The following is a 15,150-nucleotide window of genomic DNA, read 5'->3' as shown; positions in this document are numbered from 1 at the left end:
TCTTTCATGCTTCCCAGAGGTGAACAAGCAGAAGGCAGCCAGGGATAAGACCATATGGAAGGGGAAACACACAAAAGTCTCTTGAGCATTGTCCCACCCTCGCTGCTTGCTCCCCTTTCCTGGCTGCCAAAGTGGCGCAGCTGGAGCAGCTCAGGCGGTGCAGCTTGGGCTCGCTGGAGGAAAGGGGCTGAGGGCCAGGCACTCCCTCCCGCTGACCTTTCCCTCTCCTGGGCAGAGGCGGCAGGCGACTGGAGGCAGGCTGGCTCCCTGGCTGGGCTCTTTCTGCCCTCCCCCCCCCCAGGACTGGCCTCCTTTCCCTGCCGAGCCTGCCTCTAAGCCCAGCCCCTACTGACATCCTAGGGCTGGAATCTTTTAAGGATTTGGGGAGGGGATGCCGGCAGGATCCAGAGGCTCTTCGGCTGACTTCCTTTTGCAGACCCATTGAAATGCAGCTCGGCCAGTGCAGTGGTGAGTGGGGAAGGACTGAGCCGCAAGTGAGAAGAAGAAAAGGCAAGATGGGGAGGCCGAGTGTGGATGGGAGAAATAGTGTAATTTACTATCCTGCAGTTGTGGTTAGGAGACATCACGCAATTTGGCCCTGCATGAGAATAAGGTTCTAGTCTTGGAGTTTGGCTGGAGTAAATCTGACATGGCAAAGGAGATTTGGGGATTCAGAAACCATTTTCTCCTATAACAACCTTGCCAAATTTGTTAAGTATCATCCTCAGTTACTTCCAAGGAGTGTCTTGTCCAGTCTAGCTGGTACTGTGCTGCCAAGTTTCTTTAATTGGAATTCCTTGGGATAGAACAAGCAACCATTTAACTGCAAACTAAATGCTCTGCCACGGAGCTATAACCTCCCCTAGAAGATGTATGTCATAATGAAAAAGAAAGTACTCTCAGCATCGTGCAGAAAGCATTTTGGTCATCTATATGTCTATACCTAGGATCATACACAGCAGCACAAGGTTTGAGTCCAGTGGCACCTTTAAGACAGCAAAATTCTACTCAGGGTGTAAGCTCTCATTAGATGAAGTGTGCATGCACATGAAAGCTCACACCTTAAATAAAATTGTGTTGGTCTTTAAGGTGCCAAGGGACTCAAATTTTGTCCTGCTGCTTCAGATGAAAATGGCTACCCACCTGAATCTGTCTACATGTCAAGCAGTTATGAAGCAGACACAGTTGCTCTCTTTAGGTAGGGCCAGTAGGGCGGAATGCTGTTATCGCTTGGATTTCTGATTGCCGTGCAATTCAGAAGCCCCTTGGAGCCCTGCCTTGCAAAAACTGTTATGGCATTTCACAGTGCACTTTATTTTTAGACCGTAACATGCAATATGGAAACTATCAACATTTATTCAGTACAGAGAATCAATGTGTTGAAGGTCTGTTGAACAACTCTATGCAAAGTGTTTCAGAAAGGATGTGGAAAAACCTATAGGTAAAACCATTTCCTTGTTTAGGGTGTCATGACATGTTGTCGCATGTGTTCACAAGTGTGCTAGTGAAGCTATCGGCTACACAGTTGCAGAATCTGCTGCGGTAGTTCACAGATCAGCTAGCAGTCAGCACACATTGACTACAAGGCACAAGACAAGAAATTAGCACAGGATACAAAGCAGAAGTAATATCCTAAATAAGCAAGCTTGAGTCAGAAGCACAGTGGAGCCTGGGGGCCACTTTACACAAGACTAATTTCAAACATAGTTATCACTTCTCTGTGGGGTTTTTTTTTTCCTTTCAAAAAACTGCTTGCACCCCACCCACCCCTTGGAATCAGGAAGCAAAACCTAAAAAAGCACAATTTCACAAGAGTACATGAAAGGAAGCCGTGATTGTTGGCAGGCTCCTTCCCATTACATCTACATGCAGTGAAATAGATGTGTTTGTGATCATTGCATGAGTTGGTATTAAGGTGGCTAACTGTCTTGGGGGGGGGGGTAGCCCTGTCCTTTTAATAGAAACTTAGTGGAATGCTATTTACCGAGTGATGTGATCTACCTTTGTGTCATGAAACCTTTCACCTCATTTCCTCACATTAAAGGGACAGGATAGTTTCCCTCTAGGCCAGCCTTTCTCACCTTTTTAACTGTTAGGCTTTGAGAAACCCCAGGAGTGGCACAATGGTACAGAATATCGCTGGGAAGCATAGCTGGGTACATGCCCACCTGGGGCCCCTCCCCTTCCCACCCCTCCAGGCACATCATTGGACATTTGGGTATTAACATGACCATATATGGTTATATCACCCAATAAATGTTTAACAAATTTTAAAAATATATTTTAAAAATTAATTAACTCCCATCTGTTTAGGGAACCCTTCCAGGGCCATCAAGAAACCCCAGGATAGGCAGTTGGTAATCTTAGTTTGTATGCACAGGGAGCATGATGCAAGCATATGCATTAGAGCTGGGGTATATAGAGCACGTTTTTTCTAAGGCCGGAAATCTGCCACCCCCCAAGTCAGATTTGCATAGCACAGTTTGGCAACTCCTTCGCCTGATCAAACTGGGGCTGTGCATAATTCCAGTTGGCTGACCCTTGTGCCAATCAGGCAGCCTCTCCTTCCCCAGCAGGTTTCATAATAAAAAAGAATTTTATTTGCATTTAAAATTATAAAGTAATAGAACACTTTAAATCACATAGGTATGTAGATGCTTGCGTTCTCCCTGCCCGCCCCCCAAGCCAGGATCAGGTTTCAGTCAGCTTCCTCTGTGCTTGGGACAAAGGCTAAAATGGAGCATGCAGAGTTCGCCCAGAGCAACATCCCTGAATCCTATCTATGCACTGGTGTGTCTACAGTCTACTAGTGCAATCCCATTAACTAAAACATTACTTACTTCCAAGTAGACCTGCTTAGGCCTGTCCTTTTGGTGTGGGAAAAGGCCATTATGATCCTTATTGCATTAATCCTCTGAGATGCTCTTCTTCTTCCTGGGAGCCAGTTTGGTGTAGTGGTTAAGAGTGCAGACTTCTAATCTGGCAAGCCGGGTTTGATTCCCTGCTCCTCCTCCTCCATATGCAGCCGGCTGGGTGACCTTGGGCTCACCACAGCACTGATAAAGCTGTTCTGACCGAGCAGTGATATCAGGGCTCTCTCAGCTCTGATAGTAGAGCCAAATTCCTACATCACAGGATGTCTGTTGTGGGGAGAGGAAAGGGAAGGCGACTGTAAGCTGCTTTGAGCCTCCTTCGGGTAGAGAAAAGTGGCATATAAGAACCAACTCTTCTTCTTCTTCTTCTTCTTCTTCTTCTTCTTCTTCTTCTTCTTCTTCTTCTTCTTCTTCTTCTTCTTCTTCTTCTTCTTCTTCTTCTTCTTCTTCTTCATATAAAGAGGGCACCAAATAAAGTTTTCTCATCAGATTTATCTAGGCTCCAGTTTATCTGGTGGTTCTTGTAGATTCAGTTAGCATCTTCTGCATGTGTGTTTTGCTAAGAGAGCGAAAGGAAATATGCAGAAGCCAAAATGATTTAAAATTCACTCTCATGCACATTTTCTTAGACATAGACCAGGGGTAGTCAAACTGTGGCCCTCCAGATGTCCATGGACTACAATTCCCATGAGCCCCTGCCAACATTCGCATGGACATTGTAGTCCATGGACATCTGGAGGGCTGCAGTTTGACTACCCCTGACATAGACTGTCAACAGCTTAAGAGCAGTACTGTCAGTTTCCGCTCAGCTCTGAGACCGTGTGGTAACACAACCAACTGTTTTAGAGAGTAGTGTTGATGTTATTGCTTGGAATTTGCTGAAGCTCTCTGAGCTAGGGTAGGTGTTTAATCTAAAGCTAGTTATGCAGTTATTAGTAACTGAGATAACCTACCAGAACAGCACAAATTCTCTTGAAAGTTTTTTTTGATACACAGTGGTAGTAGTTGTTTGGCATCTACTTCTAGGACCAACCATGGAGGATTATGGACCCTTTTTTTCACTGTTTGGTCCACTGCAGAACAGAGGACAGCAACAGTAGCTATCATATCATATGTAAACTGCTGTGAAAATACTTTGAGATTTTTATAATGCTTGTCCTTAAGAAAATCATCTGAGCAAGAAAAAGTTTGCATTTTAGAATTATGGGTTGTTTCTAAGTGGAGATTTTGATCCAGACCATTTCTGCATGCTTGACTTCCTCTTCTTGATCTTGGCAGTTGATGCACATGTCAGAAGAGGAGGATATTTTGTGATGTCTCTTAGCCTTAGACTTCAGAGGGGGCTATGTGAGAGTTTAAGAGATAGATAGGTCAAGACACTAGCATCTTCTCTGTGTCTACTTTTTGGCTATCTCTTTGATGTATAGACTGATAATCTTAGGGATCAAACTTTCTTCCTCCTTTTATTGCCCCTGATCCCACTGATCTCTTCTCAGTATTGGCAACATGAGAGCAGGATGCATCCCTGCATAGCCCACTATATCTCTCTACTACACTATCTAGAAATGGATTTTCTGCAATAACATAGGCATATTAGGATGCTTGGCCTGCTTATTTGTTTGCTGTTTCCTTGTTGCATGCACACAAGGGAGCACATGGCTTCTGCTGTAGTTTAGCCTTTGGGCACTCTGATAATTAAGGGAATATTACCCAAATATTCCAATACTTAGGTCAATTTGGGCATGGTTCTTCCACGTGTGTCTTCCATGTACATTTTCACATTTGTGAAGTCAGTTTATTTTCTTCTGCATATGCCTTAAATAATGAGGATTTTCAAGGGAATATTCAGTTATTAATGTTGCCAACAGTGGCTTGAAAGACCCACTTAAAATGCCCTAAAATGTCAATATTTATTAATTATTATATTATATTTATTATTATATTTATATACCGCCCTCCCCGAAGGCTCAGGGCAGTTTACAGGGAACAGGAAATGATACAGATGACATATGGTAACAGGTGATAACAGTAATAACATAATAACAGTAATATATTGATATAGTGTTCTAAAGATAGTTTAAGCAGGTTCTCTGAATTCCCAGCATTCATTTTTTAAAAGTTTCTAATGTCTTTCATGGACCTATACCACCCAGGAGGTTCTGTGCCAGGCTGCCATCTGGGGTTTGAGCCAGGATATGTTGCCCCATCACTCCTCGGTCCTGCACAGGGAAGCATTTGGCCTGCTGCACCTTGTCTGCCCCAGATATGTGTTCCCGAATGACAGCCAAGGCAGCAAGGTTCTGCCACACTGCAGGGCAGCGTGGGCCTTTGAAATATCCCCCCCCCTTCCGGATGGTCCAAGCACAGTGTAGGCCCTGTTGATGCCCAGAACAAAAAAGGGAACATGGATCTCCAGCCATGGGGCAAATGAGGGCCTAAGTTGGGCCATACCTCAGACAGCCCTGGGATGGTATGACAGAACCATGCGACATCATGTGGAACCAGGAATCTGCCATGCAACTGAATGAGTGGTGAGTAGAGCCAAATTCCTGGTGTGGAAAAGGTCATGGAGATGCAAGGGGAAAGTCTTGGAATTCAAAAACCAGCTTACACTGCCTTTACTATTTCAAGGCCTTTTAAAAGAGAAACCTTCAGGGTTGAGGGGTAGAGAGGGAGTGGTCTAACAATGACAAAAATTCAGTAATTGAAAAATGAGCTGCAGGTGGGTGGGAGTGAGACAAAGAAAACTAACACAAACATTATGTATGAGGAAAAAGCTGACTCAAAATTGGCTTTCGGGAAAAAATGTCGATAAAAGTCATTTTATAAAAAAGCTAGATAAAACTAAAGGCACAAAAATGCATGTGGAAATGGGAGGATAAACCAAAGCCATACGGGGCCAGAACCAATGAGGGTAAAAACATGTAGGTAAAAACAGCTCCAGTTTGGAATCCAAAGTGGAGGATGGTTTTTTTGGGGAACATCCACACAAATTCATCTCATAGCTTCACTGTATTCTCCCCAATGGGAACTCAAATCGTTCTCTTCTCCATTTTATCCTCACAACAATCCTGTGAAGATAGGCTGAGATTGTGTGACTGAACCAGGGTCAATCACTCAGCAAGCTTCCATTTCAGACTGGGGATTCAGCCATAGGCCTCTGAGATCCCAGTCTACCCACTATATACTACACTGGCTTTAATGGCTGCCCTATTGTGATTACTTTTGGATATTGCAGAGCTGAGCCTCTGTGCTGGGCCATTCCAGCACCGCTCTCCTAATGCACCCAGACACCCTGACATGCCTAAGCACTTGCATTATCTTGTACATACTCGTAGCTGCAAGGCTCTTTGAAGGTCTTCTGGATGGAAGGCCTTTCATAAATGCAGAATGACATTTCTGCTATTAGCCTCCTAAGTAAGGGCGGTGAGGTGAATTACTGTCGATTAGCCTGACAATATTACAGTGGCATTTAAGCCGAAGGAGAAGAGGTTGATAAAGCTCCTTTGAGGTTAAGAATATGAGGCCTGTGTTCATTAACAAAGAAGGGGGCTTTTTCCTTCTTTCTTTTTGCAAGAGGACATGAGCAGGGCAAGTGGGATGTTGAAGGACAGGAAGAAAATGGACTCCAGAACCTCCTGGTAGAAATGAGAGGCTCAGATACTTAAGAACAGGCACTGAGGCCAACAAATGACCAAGCACAGATGGAGTGCAAAGAAACATTTCTTTACACAGGAGGCAGTGAATGAATGAACCAGGACAGATCTCTATTAGCCTGTAATTGCAGACTGGCTGAGAACATAAGCAAGAGCAAAGCTGACAAGCACTTACAAGATGGAAACATGACAGGAGGCAGGCCCAGTAGAAGGGGGGCGTGGGACAGAGTTACATGGCCTCCTCCAGGCCTGACCTGTTACTCTTGTTTAAAATTACACTGATCATACTGACTGTGGTCAAGGCACCTGGATACAAGATCAGGGATGGACAAGAACAGATCTTCATGTGGTGTAACTTGCTCTGTTGACACTGCAGGAGAGGATCAGTGTACAAATGTACAGATAATCATGAGATGTTTTTTGTGCTACACTAAATGGACAATGGCCATGTCAAGCAGTTGATATTTGTACTTGAAATCCCACAATACATGTAACAGCTTCAGATAACAGTTGATTTAGATTTCTTGTAACCTTAAGAGTTACACATTTGGCATATACACTACATAAGGCCAGAGGTACACTTTGGCTAACCTGATGCAGGTGTAATAAAAAAGCATATCCAGTTCAGGTTAAGAAGAACTCAGGTTTCTGCTTCTGGGATAACCTTTGACTCTAAAGTTGATATTGGGGGCAGGTCCTGATACTAGTGAGCCAACTGATATTAAGCATTAGGCCAGGGTTTTCAGGAGACAGTGTGGATAAGTTATTTTTCCTTTTCCTTTGGAAGTTCTGGATGGGAAGGACACCTTCTTGCTTGCCAGGGGCGAAAATTAAAGATGTTTCAGAAAGGCTGCCCAAACTCCTCAAATCTACGGATTGCTACCCATTTGTGATGGTCCATGTGGGAACGAATGACATGTCCCTGAATACCATCGCTCCTATTAAAAAAGACTATCAAGATCTGGGGAGGAAGCTCAAGCAAATGGGGGCACAAGTGGTATTCTCTTCAATCTTGCCTGTCAAGGGAAGAGGAATGCGTCGGGAGAGGAAGATAATGGAGGTGAATCACTGGCTGCGTTGTTGGTGCCGGCAGGAGAGATTTGGTTTCTGGGATCATGGGATAGGCTTTCTTGAGGAAGGCCTACTAGCACCTGATGGACTGCACTTATCGAAACTGGGGAAGAATGTGTTTGGCAGGAACCTGGGGAGATTCATCAGGAGAGCTTTAAACTAAAGCCACTAGGGGAAGGAGACGATCAACATAGGGAGTGTATGGAAGGAAAACGATCGGAGGCAGCCCAACCGGCAAGGCCAGCTCATAGGGAACCAAAAGTAAAAGGATTCAGATGTCTTTATACTAACGCCCAAAGCATGGGCAATAAAAAGGAAGAGCTGGAACTTCTCATGCTGATGGAAAGGTATGATCTAGTAGGCATCACAGAAACTTGGTGGAATGATTCTCATGACTGGAATGTAATGGTGGATGGATATGAACTGTTCAGAAAAAACAGAATAGATCGAAGAGGTGGAGGAGTGGCACTGTATGTGAGGAAAGGGCTTACCTGTCAGGAAATTCTAGTGAAGGAGAGCATATCTACAGTGGAAAGCATCTGGGTGAAAATAAGCGAGGGGAAAACAAACAGTGTGGTGGTTGGTGTCTGCTACCGACCGCCTGACCAATGAGAGGATGTGGATGCTGCACTTTGTGAGCAGCTTGAGAAAATATCCAAACGGCAGGACCTTGTCATCATGGGTGACTTCAATTTCCCAGATGTGTGCTGGGAAACAAACTCTGCGAAGCGTCCTCAGTCATGCAAGTTTCTGACCTGCCTGGCTGACAATTTCATTTATCAAATGGTAGATGAACCCACAAGAGGTTCAGCCATACTGGACTTAATACTGACCAACAGGCAAGAGTTGGTGGATGAGGTGAAGGAGGTGGGGACCCTAGGGGGAAGTGACCATGTCCTCATAGAATTCCTTTTAAGATGGAGAGCCAAGGAAGCTTGTAGCCAGACGCAGATGTTGGATTTTCGTAGGGCAAACTTTAATAAACTCAGAGACATGATGAGTGTCATACCATGGACGAGAATGCTGGAAGGGAAGGGAGCATGTGAAGGGTGGGCGCTACTCAAACAAGAGCTATTGCATGCTCAATCAATGACTATTCCAGAAATACGAAAACACTGCAGGAGCTCTAAGAAACCTATTTGGATGAACAGAGAACTTCAAGAGGAACTAAGAAAGAAAAGGAAAATGTTCAGGAAATGGAGGGAAGGACAGAGCTCTAAAGAAGAGTACCTACAGGTTACTAGGCACTGTAGATCAATCATCAGAAAGGCCAAAGCTGAGAGTGAGCTAAGATTGGCCAGGGAAGCCCATTGTAACAAGAAAAGATTTTTCAGTTACGTGAGGAGCAAACGTAAAGTAAAGGAGGCAATAGGCCCGCTGTTGGGTGCAGATGGACAAACTCTAACGAAAGATGCAGAGAAAGCAGAAAGGCTTAGTGCCTATTTTACATCTGTTTTTTTCCCACAGGTCAAAGTGTTTAGGCACATCTAGAGATGGCTGTAGCCAAAGGATAGTGTCTGGGTGGCAGGTTAACAATAGAGAGGTTGTCGAGAGGCATTTAGCTGCACTGGATGAGTTCAAATCCCCTGGTCCAGATGAAATGCACCCGAGAGTACTCAAAGAACTTTCCAGAGAACTTGCACAGCCCTTGTCCATCATCTTCGGAACCTCTTTAAGGACTGGAGATGTCCCGGAGGACTGGAAAAGAGCAAACGTTATTCCGATCTTCAAAAAAGGGAGGAAGGATGACCCGGGAAACTACAGACCAGTGAGTCTGACCTCTGTTGTGGGGAAGATAATGGAGCAGATATTAAAGGGAGCGATCTGCAAACATCTGGAGGACAATTTGGTGATCCAAGGAAGTCAGCATGGATTTGTCTCCAACAGGTCCTGCCAGACCAACCTAGTTTCCTTTTTTGACCAAGTAACAGGTTTGCTGGATCGGGGAAATTTGGTTGATGTCATTTACTTGGATTTTAGTAAAGCTTTTGACAAGGTTCCCCATGATGTTCTGATGGATAAGTTGAAGGACTGCAATCTGGATTTTCAGATCGTTAGGTGGATAGGGAATTGGTTAGAGAACCGCACTCAAAGAGTTGTTGTCAATGGTGTTTCATCAGACTGGAGAGAGGTGAGTAGCGGGGTACCTCAGGGTTCGGTGCTCGGCCCGGTACTTTTTAACATATTTATTAATGATCTAGATGAGGGGGTGGAGGGACTACTCATCAAGTTTGCAGATGACACCAAATTGGGAGGACTAGCAAATACTCCGGAAGATAGAGACAGAGTTCAACGAGATCTGAACACAATGGAAAAATGGGCAAATGAGAACAAGATGCAATTTAATAAAGATAAGTGTAAAGTTCTGCATGTGGGTCAGAAAAATGAAAAGCATGCCTACTGGATGGGGGATACGCTTCTAGGTAGCACTGTGTGTGAACGAGACCTTGGGGTACTTGTGGATTGTAAACTAAACATGAGCAGGCAGTGTGATGCAGCGGTAAAAAAGGCAAATGCCATTTTGGGCTGTATCAACAGAGGCATCACATCAAAATCACAAGATATCATAGTCCCATTGTATACGGCACTGGTCAGACCACACCTGGAGTACTGTGTGCAGTTCTGGAGGCCTCACTTCAAGAAGGACATCGATAAAATTGAAAGGGTACAGAGGAGAGCGACGAAGATGATCTGGGGCCAAGGGACCAAGCCCTATGAAGATAGGTTGAGGGACTTGGGAATGTTCAGCCTGGAGAAAAGGAGGTTGAGAGGGGACATGATAGCCCTCTTTAAATATTTGAAAGGTTGTCACTTGGAGGAGGGCAGGATGCTGTTTCTGCTGGCTGCAGAGGAGAGGACACGCAGTAATGGGTTTAAACTTCAAGTACAATGATATAGGCTAGATATCAGGAAAAAGTTTTTCACAGTCAGAGTAGTTCAGCAGTGGAATAGGCTGCCTAAGGAGGTGGTGAGCTCCCCCTCACTGGAAGTCTTCAAGCAAAGGTTGGATACACACTTTTCTTGGATGCTTTAGGATGCTTAGGGCTAATCCTGTGTTGAGCAGGGGGTTGGACTAGATGGCCTGTATGGCCCCTTCCAACTCTATGATTCTATGATTCTTCTGAAAAGTGCTTGGAGACTACTGACAGGCTTGTAAAGAGAACATGTAAGTGGAGTAGCAGACACACAAACACTTTGGAACCACTTCTGCTTTGAAAAGCTCTTGAGACTAATCCTCAAACTGCATCTTCCCCTTTCAAGGGAGACGTACATCTCTTACTCAGCCAGATGGCAAAATACACAGTATCCCACAGGACCATGCATAAGAGAAGAAGGAGGCCTACGAAATCCTTCACTAACTGTTCCTTTGAGTTCATGTAGCAGCTGTACTCCACATTAAAAGGGCTTAGAGTTGCCAGCTCTGGGTTGGGTAATATGTGGAGATTTTATGAGTGAAGTCTGGAGAGGGGAGAGACTTCAAAAGGGTATAATGCTATAAAGTCTACCCTCCAAAGAAGCTGTTGTCTGGAGGTCAATTGTAATAGCTAAAGATCTCCAGGTGCCACCTGGAGGTTGGCAAGCTTAGCTTCCATTACTGCCAAATTGGCCAACATCCCAACATTAGAACTTTGTATCTTGACCAGTTTGTGTAGAGCAGTGGTTCCCAAACTTATCTGGCCTACCGCCCCCTTTCCAGAAAAAATATTACTCAGCCCCCTGGAAATTATTTTTTTTAATTTTAATAGTTATTCATCGCCCCCAAATGCACCTGTGGCCCATTGCCGCCCCCCTGGATCGCTGCAGCACCCACCAGAGGGCGGTGGCGCCCACTTTGGGAATCACTGGTGTAGAGCAGTGGTCCCCAACCTTTTTATCACCGGGGACCACTCAACGCCTTTTACTGAGGCCCGGTGGGGGGGGTAGTTTACTCCTCTACTCTCAACCACTGCCCTAACGCTCTCTGATTGCTATGGTAATGTTTAAGCATCCCTTCAAAATAAGATACAGACATGCCACAACAATGAAGTGTGTTGTAAAGGGCTGGGGGGGATGAAGTAAAGGGCCAGGGGGGGGGAGAAGGCGTCCTTCGGGGCCCACCTCCAATTAGTTGAAGGACCACATGTGGTCCGCGGCCCACAGGTTGGGGACCGCTGGTGTAGACGATGGAATTCCCAAGTTCTCCAGCCTTATAACATGACAAGCAACACCTGCCAAATTCTGCTTGCCTATCACTGAGACTGAAAGCAGATGACACAATGTAAGTTAATGCAATCAAAAGGATCTAATGAGCAATATAACAGGACTAGGAATTGTAGAAATTTCAGACTGAACTGTCGTCTAAGAATAAGTATGACTTGTTAAACTATTCAGAACATTGTATTACATCAATAGAAACATGATGCCTTTTCCTGGATCTGTTTGTTTCAATATAGTCCTATGTACAAAAATGCTCTCCTGAAAATTTCTTTTAACACAGGATATAAAATGCCAGGCACACGAGAGCCTCTCTGACCTCCTCAGGCAGGCCATGCTGCACAGAGTGGGACAGCTACAGAGAAGATATGTATATGGAGACAAACTGGAGCATGTCCAGAGGAGGGCTACAAAGATGGTAAGGGGTTTGGAGACCAAGACGTATGAGGAAAGATTGAGGGAGCTTGGCTTGTTTAGCCTGGAGAGAAGACGATGAAAAGGTGATATGATAGCCATCTTCAAGTACTTGAAGGGTTGCCATATAGAGAATGGAGAAGAGTTGTTTTGTGTTGCCCCAGAGGGCTGGGTCTGAACCAGTGGGTTGAAATCAGTTCAAAAGAATCTTTGTTTTAATATCTGGAAGAAGTTCCTGAGTGGTTCCCCAATGGAACAGGAATCCTTGGAAGGTGGTGGGTTTTCCTTTTTTGGAAGTTTTTAAGCAGAGGCTAGATGGCCATCTGACCAAAATGCTGATTCTATGAACTTAGGCAGATTGTAAGTGAGTGGGCAGAAGGGATTGTGCCTGACCTTGGCTTTTGTGGCCCTTTCTTGCATGGCCAGGGAAATGCTGATCTCCACTTTAGGATCAGAAGGCGAATTTCCTCCAGACCAGACTGACCAGGGATTCTGCTTTTTTTTTGGGGGGGGGGGATAATCTGGGCATGGAATTGGGGTCACTGTGGGTGGCAAGTAGTTGTGAATTTTCTGCATTTTGCAGGGGGTTGGACTAGATGACCCTGGAGGTACCTTCCAACTATATGATTCTATGGGTAGTTTTATTTTTGCCCATCTGGAGGGTAGCCCCTGCAGGAGGCTCTGTTGTGGCTATGGGACATTAAGGTTGATGAACCTGATGTATCTGCATTGTAGTATTTATGATACTGGGAGACAACAGCTCATGCGCTTAATTTTCATTGCATTGTCTTATATGACCAAACAATGTATGCAATTGGATTGGGTGCTCTTTACAAACCCGCCTTTTATCTGCTCACTAACATCTGATTAAAACTGAGGTATATGTGTGTTGATGCATTTTCACAATCAACTATAGGCATGGTAAGTACTGATCAACACCACCCAATGTGGGTTGTATAGTTGGATCTTTAGAAGGAAATTTTAAATTGCTTCCATTGTCAACTCGTATAGCTAGTTTCAAGATGAAAACTATATACATAACAATTAATTTAAAAAAAGGATCCAGGGGGAAAGGGTTGGCCTTCTTTCCTGAGCATACAGTGAGCAAACAGTGTTGTTTGTTTTTTTAAAAAGAAGTTAACATAGCAAATATTTCACTCATGAATCTTTCATTTACCAGTATGTTGATCCAACAAACATTGAATCAATCAGGACCATGATAACACAGTGTCTTTTCAGATGAATTCCCTTTTTATCTTTTTGTTGTATCTGTGCAACTGCAAATATCAGTATATCAGTCCAGCACAAAATATGGGCCTTATTTCTTACAAGAATTCTTCTGGCTTGTGTCAAACACTTCTCTCTATGTGTGTCTGGATCTCTTTCTGATATATGGAATTACTTAAAGGTAAACTTTCATTGTTCCAATCCCTGCCTTTATTTACTGAATGAGAATCCCAAAGAGGATATGTTGCCTCTAAAGCATGTGTGGAATTGAATTCAGCAGCTTCTGCTGTAATTACAGGAGGTAGCAAAGTGTTCCATGGGTGTGTTAGATGGCAATAAACCATCCTGAGGATCACCAGCAGAAAACTAGTGAGGCAGATTAAAAGGTATAATGGTCCACAGTCGGAACTTCTGTTAAAAATAAGAAGCTGCCGGTAAGCATGTGTTTCTTTGGCCTAGTAGTGATATTTTATTCCTTGGCAAAGCTATGATTAAAATGTTACATTGGGAGCAACACTCTAAAAAAAAAAAGAAATAATGAATGTCCAAGAATCCTAGCTACTAATGTCATGGAAGTATCAACTATTTGCTCCCACGATGGTCCATCTATTGACGTGGCTGATTGTCACACCCCTTGCCTAGCCGCCCTGGCTGTTAGTGGGGGTTGTTAAGATGGATTATTGTTTCCGCCATACGGTTTTATATTTTTGCAAATTTACAGGGTTTTAATGGGGGGTTTAATTGGGGATTGTATTATTCTATTGAATTTTGTATGTAACCAACCATGAGCTGGGTGGGTAGCTGCCAAGAGTGGTGGGTAATAAATCGAACAACAACAACAGCAACTACTACTACTACTACTACTACATACTAGGTCAGGCTTTATCTACAGGAGTTTTGTAAAACCCTGAGACTTCTTGATGCCTTTGAAAGATTTTGCTGATAGGGTGGGAGTTAATGAATTTTTAATATATTTTTTCAGGTGGTATGACTGTATATGGTTATGTCAACCCATCACCCCCTCTTTAAAGGGCCAATGATGGGGCTGGAGAGGGTGAAAATGGGAGGGGCCTTGGGCATAAAAACCCTTGCTGGCCGTGGCCCATCACACATGGTAGCAACTGGAGTGCCGAGAGGTAAGTACTCTCATTTTAACATAACTGCATTGTGGGGGTGGCAGGGGAGACAGAGTTGTGAATGCCTGCCCAAGATCTGTTCCCAGCCCAGTGGAGTAAGCTGCTGATCCATTTCAGGGGGGGCAGAGAGGTGACAGAGCATGATGTTATACCCAGTGGGAATGTCCAGGTGATGTCACTTCTGGTGACATGTGACTTCCAGGGGCATGGCAGGGAGGTGTGGCCAGATGACATCACTTCTGGGGTTACTTGAAGCCTGAAGAAAGTTTCAGGTGACTCTTAATGGTAAAAAGATTGAGAAAGGCTGCACTAGGTAAAGATTTAACAATTGTCTTATGCTGTACTAAATTTATAGATGGGAAAAGGGGAGGAAGAAAATGTTGAGGAAGCTGATGTCCGTACATATCTTATTGCATATGCCAGTCTTAACTAAAATTCAAGGGATTTCAAACAGTTAGTACAGATTATAGATTTTGGAAACTCTGATATAACGACAACCACCAAATTTTACAGGAATAGCAAAACAGAAGAATAGAAATTACAGAACATTTCTGAGGTTACTGAAATTATGCATTTAAT

At 44.1% G+C, this 15,150-nt stretch overlaps 1 long non-coding RNA gene across 2 annotated transcripts in view; it reads left to right on the top strand.

Annotated features, from left to right (window-relative positions):
* The first annotated feature begins 306 nt into the window (after window positions 1-306).
* The window catches only part of LOC143835652 (uncharacterized), a 29,101-nt gene continuing 14,257 nt past the window's right edge, over window positions 307-15,150 (top strand). Inside the window, exon 1 of one of the 2 annotated variants that reach the window (XR_013230299.1) lies at window positions 307-468. This is a non-coding gene — a long non-coding RNA (uncharacterized LOC143835652). Of the gene's footprint in view, window positions 469-14,332; window positions 14,572-15,150 lie in introns of those variants that run through there. The other variant, XR_013230298.1, reaches the window with a different exon arrangement.

The sequence above is a fragment of the Paroedura picta genome, chromosome 4 (genome assembly GCF_049243985.1).
Source record: "Paroedura picta isolate Pp20150507F chromosome 4, Ppicta_v3.0, whole genome shotgun sequence".
In the NCBI taxonomy this organism is placed as follows: Eukaryota; Metazoa; Chordata; class Lepidosauria; order Squamata; family Gekkonidae; genus Paroedura; species Paroedura picta.
Note: the sequence above shows the minus strand (reverse complement) of the source record. Positions and strands in the feature narration are given on the sequence as shown.